At 30.1% G+C, this 19,458-nt stretch overlaps 2 long non-coding RNA genes across 3 annotated transcripts; both read right to left on the bottom strand.

Moving 5' to 3' along the window:
• Positions 1-3,423: 3,423 nt before the first annotated feature.
• Positions 3,424-4,438, bottom strand: LOC143535766 (uncharacterized). Its single transcript, XR_013135760.1, has 3 exons — positions 4,367-4,438; positions 3,747-3,791; positions 3,424-3,661 (listed from the first exon to the last, which is right to left on the bottom strand). It is a non-coding gene; the product is annotated as an uncharacterized LOC143535766 (long non-coding RNA).
• Positions 4,439-5,047: 609 nt separating this feature from the next.
• LOC143535781 (uncharacterized) lies at positions 5,048-18,747 on the bottom strand. 2 transcript variants are annotated; one of them, XR_013135767.1, is made up of 4 exons: positions 18,189-18,747; positions 17,799-18,109; positions 17,607-17,694; positions 5,048-5,600 (listed from the first exon to the last, which is right to left on the bottom strand). It is a non-coding gene; the product is annotated as an uncharacterized LOC143535781 (long non-coding RNA). The 2 variants fall into 2 exon arrangements; XR_013135766.1 differs by having other exon boundaries at positions 17,799-18,747.
• Positions 18,748-19,458: the final 711 nt, after the last annotated feature.

Here is a 19,458-nt window from a genome sequence, read left to right as displayed (position 1 = left end):
TCTCCAGGACTTCAAATGCTTCGTTAGGTGATTTGGATCCCAGGTCACCACCAGCGATTTGGTCGATGGCCTGTTTGTTTTGACTGGATTGTGCGTCAAAGAAAGTTTGTACTTGTAACCATACGCTCAGTCCATGATGTGGGCATCTTCTTAGAAGACTTTTGTATCTCTCCCATGCTGCGTGTAACGACTCATCATCATCGGTCCGGAATCCGGTAATGCTGGCTCGATATTTGGCAGTTTTATCAAGCGGAAAACATTTGAGGAGAAACTGTTCAACCATCTAGTCCCAGGTAGTTATAGAACCAGAGGAAAGAGATTCTATCCATTCAAAAGCTTGACCCCTTTGAGAGAAAGGAAAGAGTTTGAGTTTGATTTGATCTTTTGAACAGTTTTGAATTTTAAAGGTTCCGCAGATTCGTAGGAATCGAGATATATGAGAAAGAGGGTCTTCATCGAGGAGACTGTGAAATTGAACTGAATTTTACACCATGTGAATGGTGCTTGATTTGATTTCGAAATGTTCGGTGATATCGGGTGGAGCCACTCCATTGCCATAGCCTTCGAGAGTTGGCTTGGCATACTGGCTCATGTTCGGCTCATTGTTCTGGGCCGCCATCATTTCTTCGGTTTGATTTTCTCCTGATGTGGTGGCGTCTATTTATTCGTCTTTGATTTCTTCGGCGGTTTCTGATGTCCGTTTACGTGCTCGTCGACGAAAGAGTCGTTCCGGTTCAGAAATTAGAGAAACAAGCTCGGGCTCAGAAGTAGAGGACATACATGGGATTAAATCAAAATGAAAACTAAAGTAAAAGTTAGCAAATGTAAAACTAAAGGTTAGTCTAAGTTAAACTACGAGTTAGGCTAAGCTATTTTAAACTAAACTACGGTCTAAATTAATTAAGCTAGAGTAAAGTAAGGTAAAAAGTAAAAAGTAGGCTAGCCGTAAAATTATATTTCTTTAGTGTTTAGTAAAAAATAAAGATAAAATAAAATAGAAGTTAAAAATTTGTACAATTATAGACAATGATTAAATTAAAACTTGGATCGTTCTTAGAAACGTACCGTGTCCCCGGCAACGGCGCCAAAAACTTGATGTGGTGCTGTGCGTGTGGTGAAATATAAAATAGATGGAATGATTTGCTTTTGCACAAGATCGTGTTTTAAATTTATAAAAGTGATTTCTACAAAGACTAAACACACACAAAATAGGCAAGTGTACCTATTGTATATGTAGAATAGTATTGGTAAGAACCAAGTATCGATCCGTGGACACAAATGTTTCTAATGATAAATCGTTGTTTTACTTTAATCGAAGGTTTTAATCATTTTGGGGTTAATTTTTAAACTTTTTATAAAATATAAATACTTATATATATATATATATAATATATAGGTGACCAAGACGAGAGATTCTAAACGATTTGTTCAATTATGCGAAGGTTACCATCTAAGATCAAGAATCCACTCCATTTTAGCATTAATGATTAATATTCGAACATGTGGTAAACTTGCCATAGTAATATATGATAGATAGCTCCTTAAACCTTAAGTGAGCATCTTTGGCACTGGGGAGGTAACATATGCATTTTAAAGTCGACCCTTTCCTAATATCATGCCACCTCCAAAATGTCAATTTAAGTTGGCAAGTAGTTTCGTAAAGTAAAAAGATTAGGATTGACTCCGATTTCTCAAATACCAATTCTAGAAACTTCGGGTGGTTGTAGTTAATTCACACAACCTCCCCTTGGTTGATTTAAGTAGGTTAAACATACACATTTCATTAATATATTATTTCTTTAACTAGCATGATATCCTAAGCAAAGCCATTTTTGGATTACCAAGACTTAGAGAAATACATCATAACTTATATCTCATCATTTCTAAGTACAATATAAGGATCCATGTTTCGATAATGTATCAAAGTATTTCTATCTTTCAAGAACATGAATCGATCATGAACGATTGCCAATAGAATTGACAACCACCAACTTTGAATTAGTGATTTAAAATGGTGAAACATTTATCATCAAAAGATAATTGTAAGATAACCATGTACTTTACTAGACTACACCACATGTTTTAAATAATCATCAAGTAAAACAAAGCTTCTTCATTGATTTTAGATGGTAAAAGAAGTTTAGCTCATAAAGAGCATGATGATAAACATTAAGATGAATGATGATAACAAATACATGATTAAACTTGGAACAATCTAACCAAATATAGATGAATCTTCCTTCTTAATGATGATGATGATGGATGATGATGATGATGATGATGGTTGACGGTGATGACCTCCAAGCCTTCAAACTCTTCACTAAATCTTCTATGTGAGTGTTAGTGTGTGTTTTTATAAGAGAAAACCGGATAGAATTCTTTTCAAGGCACACTTCTCAAATGACACAAGAGCCTCTATTTATAGGCTGTCTGGAGCTATAAGCACGGCCCCGTGCTTTATTAAGCACGGCCTCATGTCTACGTGTCCCATTTGCATGTTGTTAGATCATACATGATGACTCACCACGGCCCCGTGCTTTCTGAGGCACGGCCCCGTGCATTTTAGTAACATGTGCTAAATTCATTTTGTCTTTTCTGGTAGACGTCCACGGCCCCGTGGTAGAGAAGCACGGTCCTGTGCTTTTGTTCCCAATTTTTGTCTTTTCTTGTAGATTTTTGTCTTTTCTGGTGTTCAGAAGCATGGGGGCGTGTTTCTTGAATCGTGGGGGCGTGTATCTTTGTTTTTCTTGTGTTTTCTTCTATTCTTCTTCGTCTTTTCATGTGTTTCTTCGTTTGGGGCTTGGTTTCACCTGAAATTACATTTTATTATGATAAGTAGCCTTTTGTGCTATGTTATTTAATCGAAATTGCAGTTTTTAGAGATTTTTTAATGCTAAAAAGATGTATATTTTTATGTACATCATTAACTTTCATTTAAGTTTTTTTACCAAGGTTTATTTAGATTTAATACATACATATTAGTTCGTTATTCCTACAATGAATTTTTTGTTTGTAAGAGTATATTTGTTTGTTTCTTAAGATCGATTATAATTCTATGGTTTGAAAGGAATGCTCATTAGCGCTTGTTTATGTTTGTTCTATTATGCTCCTTTAACTTTGTTTATCTTCGCTTACTTCGATAATTGTTAGTTCAGGTTTTAAAAGAACGAACATGAATAAACTTGTCATTTTAATGAACAAACATGGAAACAAAACTATATCAGATTATATGTCCGTGTTCGGTTAAAGTAAATGACCAAACACGAACATGAATGCGATTATAATTCACAAAAGATCTTTTAAATCCAAATAAAACTAACATTTAAATCTTATAATTGATTCGAGCACCCTGAAAATCACCCAATTTTTTCCACCTCTATTATCATAGAAACAAACAAAATATTTTATATATATATATATATATATGAAAGTATATTACACATCAAATACCAACTCCTTTCTCACTTAAACATAACTAAATAAATTTAGAAGGTTTGTAAAAGCAACAACAACATGAAGATAAACATCCATTTTCAATTCTTTGCATTGCTATATATCCAGTATCTTTATTGTAATCATAAGGTGGAAGAAGCTCACAATGTTCAAGATAAGCGTAACAGGTCTTTGTTTTGGCGCTTAAACCTTAATGTAAAATTGCCACCTATAAAAAATCCCAAAAAGGATCAATTTTTTTATAGCATGAATAGGCATTTAGTATGAATTTAAGATTCTTTTTTTTGACATACCTAAACTGCATTTAGCCATGTTCTTGTTGTTATGCCACTTAGCCCCTGCGAATATGAGCAGACGAAAACCACCAGTCTAGCATTACCCAACTTTTATCTATATGAAAATTACCCATGTGTATCTGTATCAAACCAACAACACAGTTGAAAACATAATATAATTTAAGGTAAACGATAAGTACATAAAAAATTTTTGAATTTAAAATTTACAAAGTTGAAAATCTCACTGTAAACGACATGAGTTTAATTCTTCACACGTCTGCTTATGACCATGGGACCTCATATTTGACCAATGTGGAAGCACGACCACCCATCTGTTCAAAATATTTTAAAAATTATATATTAACAACAAAAGTATGATATAAAGAAACGGTGTTAAAAAAAATAAAAACATTTGAAGAACCGACTGCTTGGCTAAAAAAGTTTGTAGTCTACAAATTTTGAATTAGGTTCTATGTCGGCCCGGTTATCAGGCTCAGCGTAGTGTGCCCAAGGCTGATTGGCATCTACAATTACATTATTTTTCAAATACATTTTTATTCAAAAACTAAAGAAAAATTAAGTAAATTTCATTGAACAAAGATGGTCAAAAGCTAAAATAAAGATGTCAAATGGCTTACAATCCTTGCAGCTCTACATAATTCCCTCACTCTGGAGAAGTTGCTCTATATAAAAGTTGTGATGAAGATCTCTACAAAATATTACATATACAATTATCATCTAGCATAAACAAATAAAAATCCAATATTTACTAATTGTAATATGAAAATAAGGCATAAGGCATACCTCTGATAGTTAATTTTAGAAAGCAACTTAGTAGTCAACCAATCAGATGTCGGAGTCTGATCACAAGCATAGGTAGGAATTAAGAACTATTGTGTGCCAGCTCTCTTTAGCTTATCTGCAAGTTTGTCTCTGCCATTCAAACTTAGCTCATATGGGAAAAAACAAATGGAAAAAACTTTTGCAAAAGCTTTTTTATTGGTTCATACACTATTTCTAAAAAGTGGGCCAAAATATTAAACCACTAAAGAGTTTGTCTAAAGAATGGATATATGTGGACCTTGAGTTGTGGTGAAATGGCCAATGGTTTAGAGAAGACACACCTTTTAAACTGGTTGGTTTTCAAAAATAAAAAAGATTTCGTAAAAGTTAAAAACTCATTAACCAAATTAATTTACAATGCAAACCCTTTTTAATTTATAAATTTTCAACGAAATTGAAAATCAGTTAAGGAAAGAACCTATATCATTTTAGCTAACAGGCAAGTGAAATGAACAAATACATTCTTTTGTTGACCAATCCAAACATGACCCTGCCCATTTCAACCCAACAATGTTTTGACCCGAAAAACCCAACAGGTGAGTGGAGTGAACAACTAACAATTGATAGCATACTAACAATTGATAGCACTCCTAAAGTAATGCCAAAACTGCAGAAAATGACAATTCCTTAGGCTTTGCTCCCCTAAAACATATGCTCAATAATAAAAATGAATATGAACAAAAAAAAAAATAATTATTATCATTTTGAAGGCCTAAAGCGAATCTAAAAATTGAGACGTTCTTTATAAGAACATACATAAAGATTAATTTTTGCATTTACAAACTTGTAAAAATCTCTTTGTATATTAATACATAAAATTTTATATATCAATGTGAGGTACTGAGGTCTAGCCTTTCACAAGGGTAAAATGGTAAAAAGTTAATCATACTAAAATTCGTATAACAAAATGCTCCAATAATCCATCGTTCCTGCTTCCTAAAATCCCTTGGTGTATACCTTTTGAACTGCAATACCGAAAGTGAGTCTTCCATACACATTCCAAACATTCCAAAGAGTTACCACAATTTACTGCACATTAAGAAAATACACTGATGTAAGAATACATATGCCATCTTGTTTACCAAAAAGATGACAAAATTAACACTGAAAAGACAAACAAAAAAACTTAAAGTTGTCCATAACAAATTGTCAGGGCCGTCCCTGAAAAAAGCGTTGGTCTTCACAGACCCCGTGCGAGTAAAAAAATGGGCCCCTTATAAACTCATATGTATATATTATTTCAAATAGTTACACGAATCGTGGGACTCTGTCTGACATTAAAGGTTTTGAATTTAAGACACTATTTTATAAAATTATTTCATTTTAAATATGTATATAAGGATTATTGTTTATCATCTTCCAAAACCATGTTTAATAGAATAATGCTACCAATTATTTTAATAAAAACGTATAGTTAATAATTTTATAATTTTTTTTTATCTTTATGAAGTGCATAGTTAAATATGAGTTCCTTATTTACTTAAATGAATCATTTTAGTAATAAATTAACATTTATAAAATTTAAGAGATCTTAACAAAAATAAATATCTTCTTTATTTAGTTAACTAGGTTATTAACCCGTGTATGACACGGGTGGAACTATAGAATTCGTCAACTAAAGACATATTTAAGATGATAAAAGTTTATTTCATATGTTTATTGGGAGAATTATTTGATATAATTACAATTCATATTACTATTTATACAAAGTATTTAAAAACATAATCTTACTAAAAAAGAAGATTCATAGTAAATTGTTTGAAAACATAATTTAAAACTTTAAAAATTACAAATATTTTCTTATAAACCATGTTTGTTGTCTTGTTTGTAACTTTATCTTGCTTACCCAAAATATGCATTTTAATACAATCTCTACTCTTCACTCTTAATAACAAAACATATAGTTGACCATAAGTAAAAACGGGTCTCTCACATATATTCCAACTCTTGCTAGAGATCTGCTTTGAGTTGTTACAACTATATCCGCTTATCTTTTGTGTCACCAATATCACCAACGATTAACGCTACAACTTTAGAAGTTTTTGGCATATTGTAAGTCCTTGCATCTTTTTGTCTTGTTCCAATAATGCACAACTTTAAATCCATACCGATATCGTTTTTAAAACAATTACTTATCATTTGGTATCCTTGAACTATAAGATTTTGAGAATCCAACATTGTCTTCAAGTAATTCATTATTTTTTTTATCTAACATTACTGAACTTGATTCTGAGTCGTTGCGTAAGAAAATGGTTATGTGTTAAAAATAATTTAATTAAATTACTCATAATTTAGATTGTTCATAAAAAATATTAAAAATAGTAAATGATGTTTTAAAGATCCACCTTGAGTCGTGACAATTATGATATAATACGTAAATTCAGTTATTTCATATAATAATATTTATTTATGACCTTTTTAATAAGTTTTTAATATATTTATGCACTATTAATTTAAAGTGACAAACCAAAATTTAGTGTGATTTATTTTAAAAATAAAACATTCGTAACGATATTATTGTATTACATTTTGTGTGTATAAAAATGATGTTTAGAAAAAAAAATGTTGTCACGGATTTAAAATATAAATTTACAAAAACTAAGTTTTGGTTGTAAAAAAATAAATTATCTTAAAATAAAAGGAGAAATGTTCAACACGAGTTAGTAAATCAAATAATCGTTTATCACACATGTGTAAAATATATAATATGTCATATATATATATATATATTATATACTATAATGAATTGTAAAAAAATTCTAAACAAAATATAATTCTATATGAAATATTAGGTATTTATAAGAGTAAAATTACAAGTTCAAACATCTTTATAACTTAAAACATGAAACAAAAAATACATTAAGAAAAACATTAAAAATCTATTTAATTCATATGTTACATGCCCAAAAACTTTGTAACATTAAGAAAAACGTTCAAAAATATATGCTTTAATATGTTATAGGTTAGTGACATGTGTATTACACTGGAAAAAATTATATAAAAAAACATCAATTATAAATATATGTTACTATATTGAAATATTGTAAATTTTGTATTTATATGAACAAATAATTTTATATAAATGTTATGTTTTTGAAATGTATCCAAAAATGAAATGCGTAGAAAGTCATGCCTAATAATTATAATATTATGAAACTATTTCATTTACTAAACTACTCACTAAACTTTCTTTAAGAATGATCAAATAAGAATGCAAGCATTGTTATGATCCTTAAACTCTTATTGTTTTAGCCTATCACATTTATATACAATTGCAGAAAATAATATAAAGAAAGTCAATTGAATATTTATAAATCTACTTGTTGACCACGTGACCATGAAAAGAAAATATCAACCAAAAAGTAAAAAAATAAAATTAGAAGTAAAAAATATATATGTGTGTCAAATTTTGAGAAATTTTAAAATGACTTAATAATTTAATTTATTTTAGTTTAGTTTTTCTAGAAAGTATTAAAATCCCATGACAATAATATTACATAAGGCGTTTATTAACGTATTAAAAAACAATGACTCAAATATTGATATTGATATATAATTAAGGATTATTAACGTATTAAAAGACAATGACTCAAATATTGATATTGATATATAATTTAGGAAATCATTATTGTTAGTCAATTCAATTATTAAATGTTTGACATAATCTTATTAATTATACCTATATATACCTATAAAGAACTACATAATTATGGTAATAATTTGAATAACTGTCAGAATGTTTAAAAGTTGCAATATAACTTGTTGGTCATTCAAAAAATAACTACAATATAATAAAATTTTATAAGACGTAAAAACAAAATATAAATAATAAAGCGATAGTAGCCAAGTTACAAACTCCACATATTGGCTCAAGACACAAATCTGTTAGCTATACAGTTTGAGAAAATCTTTACTAAATAATTTACATATAATTACAAAATTTAAAATCAAATCGGTTATTCAGAAAACTTTCACAAATTATGGAAACGTTTTTGATTTTTGAAACATTAAAATGGGGGGTTTATTTTGGACATTAATTTTGACGTTTATGGATGATTAAAAAAATGGTCAAATATAAAAAATGAAAACTTTTATAAGATTGAAGATATTGAAACTTTTATGAGATTGAAGATATTGAAACCTTTAAAGGTTTGTTTTAAGAGTGGTCAAATTCTAAATTTAAAATGTGTTTAAATTTGTTATAAATAATAAGAATAAAGTAAGTTTATTATAAAAAAAAAGAAAAAATAAATAGATGTACATTTTATTATAAAGGAATTTTTAATTTAACTTTTTTTTTAGTTACATTCAATGGCTTTTTAGTTAGATATGCTAAATCAAAATAATAAAGTTGTATTCTACTAATATTACTAAATAATTTAGACATAATTGCAAAATTTAAAATTAAATTGGTTAATTAGAAAACTTTCAAAAATTATGGAAATGTTTTTTTTTTTACTTTTAAAACATTAAAATGAGAGGTTTATTTTAGACATTAGTTTTGATATTTAGGGATAATTAAATAATAGTGAAATAACAAAAATGGAAATCTTTATAAGATTGAAGAGTATGGAAACCTTTAAAAGTTTGTTGCAAGATTGGTCAAATTTCGTATTTAAAATGGGTTTAAATTTGTTATGAATATTAAGAATAAATTAAGGGTATTATATAAAAACAAAAATAAATAGAAGTCGGTAATAAACTGTAAACAAGTTATGCAAAAAGAAAAAAATAAAATTAACACACACGTAAACAATTGATAGAAGTTTCAAGAGAAGATTCACACATGCTAACAGTTAAAATAAAGATTGATCATATAAAAATGATTTAATTTACATAAATTGTGTAACCTACATAAATACATAAATAATCGTAACTTAATATCCATGTTGCACAAAAACAAAACCATTGTTCCAGCAAATACTCCTTCCAGGCAATTCGCTATTTTATAAGTTGGGCCGCTATAAGCTGAAATGAATAAAATTAAATTAATGTTACATAATATATTATTCCGGCTAAATTAAAAATAAAAACATATATTTTAGTTTAGTAAGAATTACTAATGGTGGATAGATGCAATTAGAGAAATTTTAATCACAACCTAATAAACCATTCATTGTATGGAAGATAAAGCAGTTAGAAAACTTCAACATGTTCATTGAATCTTGGAGTTTGATGTAAAACCTAAAACCTATCCGGGCTTTGAATTGTCCTTCAGCCGCCAAAGTTTCAAAATACGCACCTTTAGGATACACTCACTATTAAGAACATCCAATTGGTTCAACATGGTGATGTTTGTTGGCTCCATCTTGCTAGTGGTGAAAAAAAAATTATTTAGGAACAGTATCACTTTAAAGCCAAAAAATGAATACAAAAATGGACGATATACACACAACACAAATAAAAACCTTAGACACAAAGATAAAGATGGTTTGATGGTGTAAGAATTATCCTATGAAAGTTAGGTATTTATAGGGATTGAATTATGTGAGACTTGATTATAGAAGTAAGGTACACAGGGAATTGATTATAAACCAAAAATTAGGGAAATTCAAAAAATTTCAAAAAACTTTAAGTAACAACGAAAGATAGGGAATTAGGATTAATGTATTTTCAAATTTTGAATTTACTAAAATGTAATGTTCCAAAATTAGATTATTATAAATGTAATATTATTTTATTTAAATGTTGACCGTATTTAAATTTAAACATACGGAATAAACCGTATATGTAATGTTCCAAAATTAGATTATTATAAATGTTTTATAACTTCATCAATTATAACACCGTATATGTAATTTATAAATTAACAATGTCTATAATATATAAAATTATAATAAAAACTGATATAATGAACTACTGAATTATATGATTGAAAGTTATATAAACACTCAACATAATATAATTAATCAACATTTAATTAATTATGTAACTAATATAAGGTGTGAAAAAATAAGTTACTAATTTTGTTTTTATTTATTAACATTAACACAATTTTAATACAATTGAACACTAATTATCTAATCCAATATAATCAATTAGTTTAAAATAAGAACGACATATTTAAATTAATAATTGCTAAATTTAGAATCATTTAATAGGTCAGCATTTGTATTTATAGTAAATATTACAGATGGTTAGTCAAATTCTTAATCAATTGAGCCATTAATGATTTAAATATTGTAATTGATATTTATATAATTGGTTTCAATTTTATATTAATGTACAATTTTGTAAGGCCCCGTCACCGGTGCCCTACTTTGGACGTTGGATTTACTCATAAACACAGTTCTAATCATCATAGTTAATTAAAACATTCGCGGAATATTAAAACTTCAACCAGAATATATTACATATCTTTCAAATCTCATCATAATAAACATTCAAAGTAGTTTAAACATAAAACATTGTCTTTAAAATAACATAACACTTCCTTGAGATGCCAGTATCTTCAATTCCATGCCATGTGTTCCCCTCAAGCGAGCTGCTTCATCCTACTCACCTGCGTGCATACTAAAAGTCAGCTACGCTGAGTGAGTTCTAGTTAATCATACAACATACAACACATTCATGATTCCATACTTTCGTACATACTTCTTACTTTCGTACTTTCGGTTATAACATACTTACCTTTATACTTTCTTCCTTTCCTATTCATACATTATGTTTTAAAGAACATTACGCCCTATAGGCTTCGCATATATTATTAGGGTATGCAACCCTTTAACCTTCGCATATATTATTAGGGTATGCAACACTGAACCTTCGCATATATTATTAGGATATGCAACCCTTTAACCTTCGCATATATTATTAGGGTATGCAACCCTTTAACCTTCGCAGAGTTTAGAAGAGTCTGCAACCCTTTTAACCTTCACAGAGTTTAGAAGAGTATGCAACCCTTTAACCTTCGCAGAGTTTTGAAGGGTCTGCAACCCTTTAACCTTCGCATATATTATTAGGGTATGCAACCCTTTAACCTTCGCATATATTATTAGGGTATGCAACCCTTTAACCTTTCCTTACCTTTCATTATCATCTCCATTATCACGTCCAAACATTTAATATCATACATATCATAGTCGTACATACTTCCTTATTCACATACACATATCATACAGACTGCATTATACTTTCCTTAACAATACGTGCAATACCCGAAGGTCGTTCACGTATTGTCAAGCATACGTTCATAACTATCAATATCATGCATACTACATTATACGTTTCTTAACAATACGTGCAATACCCTAAGGTCGTTCACGTATTGTCAAGCATACATTCATAACTATCACATTCGTCGTTAAGGCATACACTTACCATTTAAGGTAAGTGTATTAACATTCACATTGAGTATGCAAACAGCCCCGAAAATATAACAAGAAAATGGGGCTAGAAACTCACCTGGATCCTGTTGCGTTCACCGTTAATCGTTATCCCCTTCTTTAACTGAGCTCGGCTAACTGTATATAAGTTATACGTATCAAAACTCGTCCTATCGCATCAGATTACTTTAACTTAGTGTTAAGCGAACTTACTGTTAAGCGAACTTAGTATAAAGCGAACTCAGTGTTAAGCGAACTTAACATTAAACGAACTTAACATTAAGCGAACTTATCATTTAAGCGAACCTATATTTTAAGCAAACTTATCTACAGTAGCGAACTTATACGGCGAAGTTGATCAGTAGGCGAACTTGCTTGCAGGCGAAGTTGTACAGTAGCAGTTTCGGGTTTGGTTTTGAACCCATAAACATCTCAGTTTTTAACGTGAAATCATTTGATAAGATGTTAATAATTCCCGTGAACATTCCCATGGTCATTTTCGGATAAGACTCGGCCCGAAAACGCATAAAGTTTGGATCTTTAAGCTTAAAACGTTTAGAACTAGATCTAGGGTCTATTTTAAACGAGTCGTTCATAACCATGAGTTCGTTAAGTCCATTATAATCTTCAAGTTTGCAACTTTACGATTTGTCTAGACCCGATCTATCATCCTACCAATTTTCATATAAATCCGTTCATGAAAAGTAAGTCTTTTTAACAAAAACGTACCTTTGAGGTTTTTGTATGAAATCACTCGAGATGCTCAAAACCATATCAAACGAACTCCGATTTGAGTGATTCAAGCGGCCACGGAACCGTCTTGTCCCGATCTACAAACCCGTCAGCTCATCTTCGCCGGAAACCGCCACTACAGTCGCCGGAATAGCTGAAAAATCGTCGGAATCTTCACTTTTGAGCTGCTGTGGTTTTACTGATAAAAACCGGACTTCACGACCTCTGATCGAAGATCTTTTCAGTGAAAAACTTCATATATATGTCAGGAATACTCGGTTAAAATTTTAGACCGATCCGACGGCTAGATCTCTGGGAATCTTTGTGTCTTTGTGGGTGTTTTTCTCAAAAACGGGAATTGGGTTAAGTGTGTGTTTTGATGGTGTAGGTTATAGTGTGAAGATGTATGAAAATGGAAAGAATTAGGGTTTTAAGGGGTATTTATACTCCCTTAAGCCCGACCTTATGCCCATCTTTCCTTTTTGGTCCATAATTAATTCCATCTAATTAGCCTACTTATCCTTCCATCATTATTATTTTATTTCTCTACTAACTTAAGTAAACTTTTCCATCTTAAATAAATATGTATTAATTATTTATTTTTAGAAATTTCAGGATGTTACAAATTTATTGGTTCTAATTTTATATTTATGTAAAATTTATGTAAAATAATAATTAATTAACCGATTGACTGATACAAATGTTAACCATTGGATTATACTAAAGTTAAATCCATAATCTCTCTATATTGAATACTATTGATGAAATATCAATTAATTACCTAAATTATATATTATATATTAATTAAAAAACATTAAACCTGCTGGAAAGAAACAAAGCTTGTGAATGAAATCAATCAAAAATAATAAAATAAAATTAGTTTTAAAACATACTTATAGTTATAGTATACATAATAAAGAAATCGTAATTAATTATTAATTATAATTATCAAGTTGAAACATAATTATAAAAGATTTAAAATTCAAAACTAAACATTAAATGAAAGATGAAAGAGAATATTTTAAGAGAATTGATAAATCTTATTTAAATTTATTATTGATTTATTTTATTAAGATGAAAATCAATTAATTATCTAAATTATATATTATATATTAATTAAAAAAACATTAAACCTGCTGGGAAGAAACAAAGCTTGTGAATGAAATCAATCAAAAATAATAATATAAAATAAGTTTTAAAACATAATTATAGTTATAGTATACATAATAAAAAATCATAATTAATTATTAATTATAATTATTAAGTTGAAACATAATTATAAAATATTCAAAATTAAAAATTAAAAATTAAATGAAAGATGAAAGAGAATACTTTAAGAGAATTAATGAATCTTATTTAAATTTAGTATTGATTTATTTTATTAAGATGAGAATTAGAGAAGCCATTGATATATATGGAAAATATAATCAACAACCAATAGGAAGGGAGGGAAATGGACTTAAAGCCTATTGCTTTAATAGTATAGTTAGATGCGATTTTGTAAATCTCTAATTACTAGATTAAAGATAATTCATTATATCAAAATACTTGCTTTGTAGAAAATGCCGTAGTTTGAAAAGGTGGTTTTATATCTTTAGTTTTTGACAATATAAATCACCTAGCTTTCAAATAATGGGTATTAATGTAAGGCCCCGTTACCGGTAGCCCTACTTTGGTGTTGGATTTACTCATAAACGCAGTTCTAAATACCAGAGTTAATTAAAACATTCGTGGAACATTAAAACATTCAAACCATTTTCATGACATAACCATAATTCTTGTCTTATCGAGCATTCGAATTATTTAAACATAAAACTTTGTCTTTTGAAATAACATAACATAGCATTTCTCGAGATGTCAGCTTCTCCAAGATCATGCCATGTGCTTCCCCTCATGCAAGCTGCCTCATTCTACTCACCTGCGTGCATACTAAAAGTCAGCTACGCTGAGTGGGTTCTAGTTAATCAAACACAATACAATACATACACTTACCTTCAATCATGCATCCAAATATACATAATGATTACTTTGCTAACTTACTTTCATTACATAATTTCATACATACATACATACTTTATTACTCTCATACTATATAGTTACTGTCCATTCTATCTCAGATATTATTAGGGTCTGGTCCCTCTTTCCTTTGTCTATCTCAGATATTTTAGGGTCTGGTCCCTTTCTTGTCTATCTCATATATTATTAGGGTCTGATCCATTTTTACTTCTCTATCTCAGATATTATAAAGGGTCTGGTTCCTCCTTCTCTATCTCAGATATTATCAGGGTCTGGTCCCTCTTTCTTCATCTTCGTACATACTAAAACATACATACTTTCTTTAATCATTCATATATATATATATATATATATTGTACGTATATCTATCGTACACATTCATCTATTATAAACATACCTACCTTGTTGGCACGTGCAATATTCGAAGATCGTTCACGTACCGACAAGGTTTCATTCACAATTAAGATATACATACATAAATAACATATAAATCATACATGGCTACACTTACCATTTCAGGTAAGTGTATTAACTATCACATCGAGTATGCACACAGCCCCGAAAACATAACAAGGAAATGGGGCTAGAAACTCACCTGAAGTCGGTTTCGTTCGCCGTTAATCGTAATCCTTTTCTTGAGCTGTGCACGGCTAACTATATAATATTTACACGTATCAATTAACTATCAATACTCATATCATCTTTCTAGTTTTAGTTATTACCCACAACGAACGGGGGTCCGGGGGGCAGCGTTCCTGGCAGCGGGGTCTAAGGGCGGCAGCCCCTGGCAGGGTCCAAAGGGCAAAGCCCCTGGCTGGGGTCGAGCTGCCAGGTCAGCTTGGAAAAATTTTATTTTCATTAACTGTCTTAACGTATTTTTCATTAGGATTTTAAGTTATTATTTTAACTCTCCTGTATTCGCAAGTGGTCATAACTGTAAGCAAACATACGTATAAACGAACTTAACTTAAGTGAACTTTAACGTAAGCGAAGTTAACTTAAGCGAAGTTATATGTTAAGCGAACATATGCCAGGCGAACTTAGTATCTGGCGAAGTTACACAGCAGCGAACTTGCTCAGCGAACTTATCAAGAGGCGAAGTTAACTTCCAGCGAATTTAACAGTGAGCGAACTTGCATGTTTAAGCGAACATGTCAGTGGGCGAACTTGCCTGGCGAACTTGCTTGCAAGGCGAACTTAAGCTTGCAGGCGAAGTTGTTCATTTGCAGCTATGGTTCATCCCGAAAACCCCTATAATCATCTCAGTTTTATCGTTTAATTCTTGGTTATGATTTTAACCAACCCGCGATCATTCCTTTGGTCATTTTTAATAAAGATTCGGCCCAAAACGCATAAAGGTTGGACCTTTAAGCTAGAACGTTCCAAACTAGATCTTAGGGTTTTCTTTTTAATCGAGTCGCACGGTTTATGGGTTCATTAGGTTCGTTTTATCACCAAGTTTACAACTTTACGATCCATTTACACCCGATCTAATCCCGTTCTAAGTTTCAAGGCTAAACGTTTATAAAAACAGAAACTTTAAAGTAAAACAGCTTACCTTTCGGTCTCGGTTAGCTTGCTTAAAGACCTTAGATCTTGTGTATGGCTCGTATAGCAAAGATCTACCAAAAACGAATGTTCGCTCGATCTCGTTTTCCCTCTTTCTCTCTCGTCCGCAAGGTGGTTATGTGTGTGTTTGGAGTGTGTAGGCAAATATGGAAAGATAGAATGAGGATTAGGGTTTTAGGATGGTTTAAGGGGTATTTATATCCCTTAAAGCCCATGGACCTAAGGCCCATTACCCTTTAATCCACCATAATTAATCCAAGTCCATGATATTTTCCTTGTTAGTGTTAATTACTTATTTAGGCCCAATAACTAAACGCGACTTTATTTTATTAAATATGAAAATTTAGGATGTTACAATTAAACTATTAATGATTCCCTATGCTTTGGTTCTTTTTAATAAATGTAACTTAATTTAAAAATAGGAATAATATAGTAGTTTAAAAAGTATATATCTCATGGTTTCAATAACGTAAGATATGCCACATTCGAAGAAAAGGTGGTTATATATGTTTTAGTTTGTGACAATATAAATCACCTAGCTCTTAAATAACGGGTCTCAATGATTCCCAATGCTTTGGTCCTTAATACTTCGTAATATAAAGTAAATGGGTCAGCAGTCAGTATAACACCCCACTCTTAAAAGGCATTTACATCTGGGCCAGGCCCAATTAAAGTATTCATTTAGCTTTGTTTATTAGTTTTTTGAACCTGTGGGCTTTTATTTGAAAATAACATGGGCCCCTATTAGAATTGGGCCCTGTGCAGCTGCACAGCTTGCACAGGCCCAAATACAGCCCTGCAAATTGTCATAACAAATGAAACACCTTCACATGCATGCAGGTTAGTCACTCCACAAAAGTAACCTTTAAATCAAACCATTTGACAAAGTAAACCTAAATTAAGAAGGAACAGAAACAAAAAATACACCTACAAGACGAAACAACGTTCAAATGAGAAATGAATAAATTTTTTTCCCAAATTAAACATCAACTGCCTAGAAACTAAAAAATCTTTTGTATTGTTTTCCTTAAACTACGAGTTTTACCGCCTTCCATTTTGGCAAAGAACCAGTTTTAACCCTAACAAAATTGATACTTTTTAAAAAAGCCATTTTGACCATAACCAAATTCATACATACTTAAATGTGAACTTATTTTGTCCGAATCAAATTAATACTTTCTTAAGACAACTCTATTTGACCCGAACCAAATTGATACATTTTTAAACGACCGTTTTAACCCAAATTCACTTTCACTTGAACCAATGAAACATTTTTAAATTAATGCATTTTCAATTCGACCAAACATCTTGTAAGCACATTAAAGTAAAATTTAGTAATTTAATATTAATATTTAATAATGAAGTAATCACAAAGCTGAAGAAGTATGTTCACCTGCTACTGGTAAGTGGTAACCATTCTTTGAAACATGTTTGGCAGTCGATATCACCGTGACTTAACGCTCAAGTGAAGTGACAGTTATCTTTAATAAACCATGACCGAGATATTAGTAATTTAATATATAATATTTGACATGTTTATTTTTTTAGTTGACATAACTATAACCATAAGATGGAAGAAGCTTACAATGTTGGCCAAAAAATTCAAGATAAATGCAGCAGAACTTTGTTATGGTGCTCAAAGCTTAATGTTAAATTGCTACCTGTAAAAAAATCCCAAAAAAGATCAAATTATTGGTGGCATGAAAAGGCAGTTAGTATGAAAGACTTTTAAGATGTTTTTTTTTTTGGCACACCTCAACTGCAATTGGCCATATTATTGTAGTTCCGCCACTTAGCACCTACCAATATAAACCTGACCAAAATCACCACCACCCAACTTTTTATCCATAGGATGGTTAGTTGAACTGAAGCACATGAGTCTTGGAATTATTATACCTTCATTTGACCCAAAATATATTTTAAAAAAAACATGATCTCAAAATGGAATGAAAGTATATAACAACACAATTCATACCACGGTTCGGTTGTTCCAGCAAGAAAGGAACCAATAGATGGACCCACAACTCCATGTTGCTTAAAGGATGCACCGCCTAACTGAGCCCTGTGGAACGAGTAATTCACAAAAATAGGAACCGCTTTCATACCAATGCTTTTCTAAAATATTGAAATAAAGTGTAAACAATAAATATACGTTAGTTGCTTAATATTCCATTTATTTTGTACTAATTACTTGGAGAACTTTAACACAATTTTCATAGAATGGCCGAAAGTTCACAAATTAAAACTCCAATAGAAGCCATACAAGATCTCCTAATTAACAAACCTGAATTTCCCAGCTTGACTATTTGTAAAAGCCCCTGATACATCAATAAACCCAAAAAAAAATTAGTTTCAAATGTTCACAGGTTTCATCAACAACCTTAATAACCATTTAACTATTTAAGAATGTTACATCAACACACATATAAACAAACTTAATAACAATCGAATTAAACACAAAGACAGAAGAGTGTATTGAATCTAGTATACCTAAACACAAAGACAGAAAAAATAAGCAAATCATCACAAATGTGCAAGCATATACATATAGAAAAGAATAATATACTTTATCTTACACAAGTTAAATAATAAAAATGTTTAGTTTATAAAAGTGTTTTATAAGTAAACCTAAATTCTTTTAAAATAAAATATGTTTTGAAAAGCAATTATGGAAATCATTAAACAAAAAATATATAGAAAAAGTTTAAAAAATATGTATAATTAATGTGTAATTAATAGGAAAGAGAGGCGGGAAGAAAATAATAAGAATAGATAAGAGAATGATACGTGTCAAAAGAAAACATTTATTTATTATATTAGTATAGATAGAGATATAACTTATTTTAATCCTTAAAAAAAGAAAGAAAAACAAAAAAATTATGTATAATTAAATCGGCTTTCTTGATTCTTTCTCCAATCTCTCTATCTCTCTCTAGTATTCACCTAAGACTATCCCCATCAACAATCTCGCAATCTCAATCTCACATTATAAAATTAATTTCTCTCTCTTCAATTTACAAAATTTAACTCACTCCAATATTTTACTCCCATTAACAACCCAATCTCATCCATTTTTTATTAAATAAATTCAATTTATAATTAGTTTTGATTAACTATATAAATATAATTAAGTAATTATATTTTTTTAAATATAAAAAACTTTATATATATATTAATCAAACACATTTTATAAAATAGATAAAAATCTGACTAACCAGTAGAAAGTTCTTATAATATTTATAGGG

Source organism: Bidens hawaiensis, unplaced genomic scaffold, assembly GCF_021521415.1.
Source record: "Bidens hawaiensis isolate Kalapana, Puna unplaced genomic scaffold, B.hawaiensis_p1.1 tig00010601_1, whole genome shotgun sequence".
NCBI lineage: Eukaryota > Viridiplantae > Streptophyta > Magnoliopsida > Asterales > Asteraceae > Bidens > Bidens hawaiensis.
The sequence above is the reverse complement of the archived record's forward strand: the minus strand, read 5'-3'. Positions and strand labels throughout refer to the sequence as shown.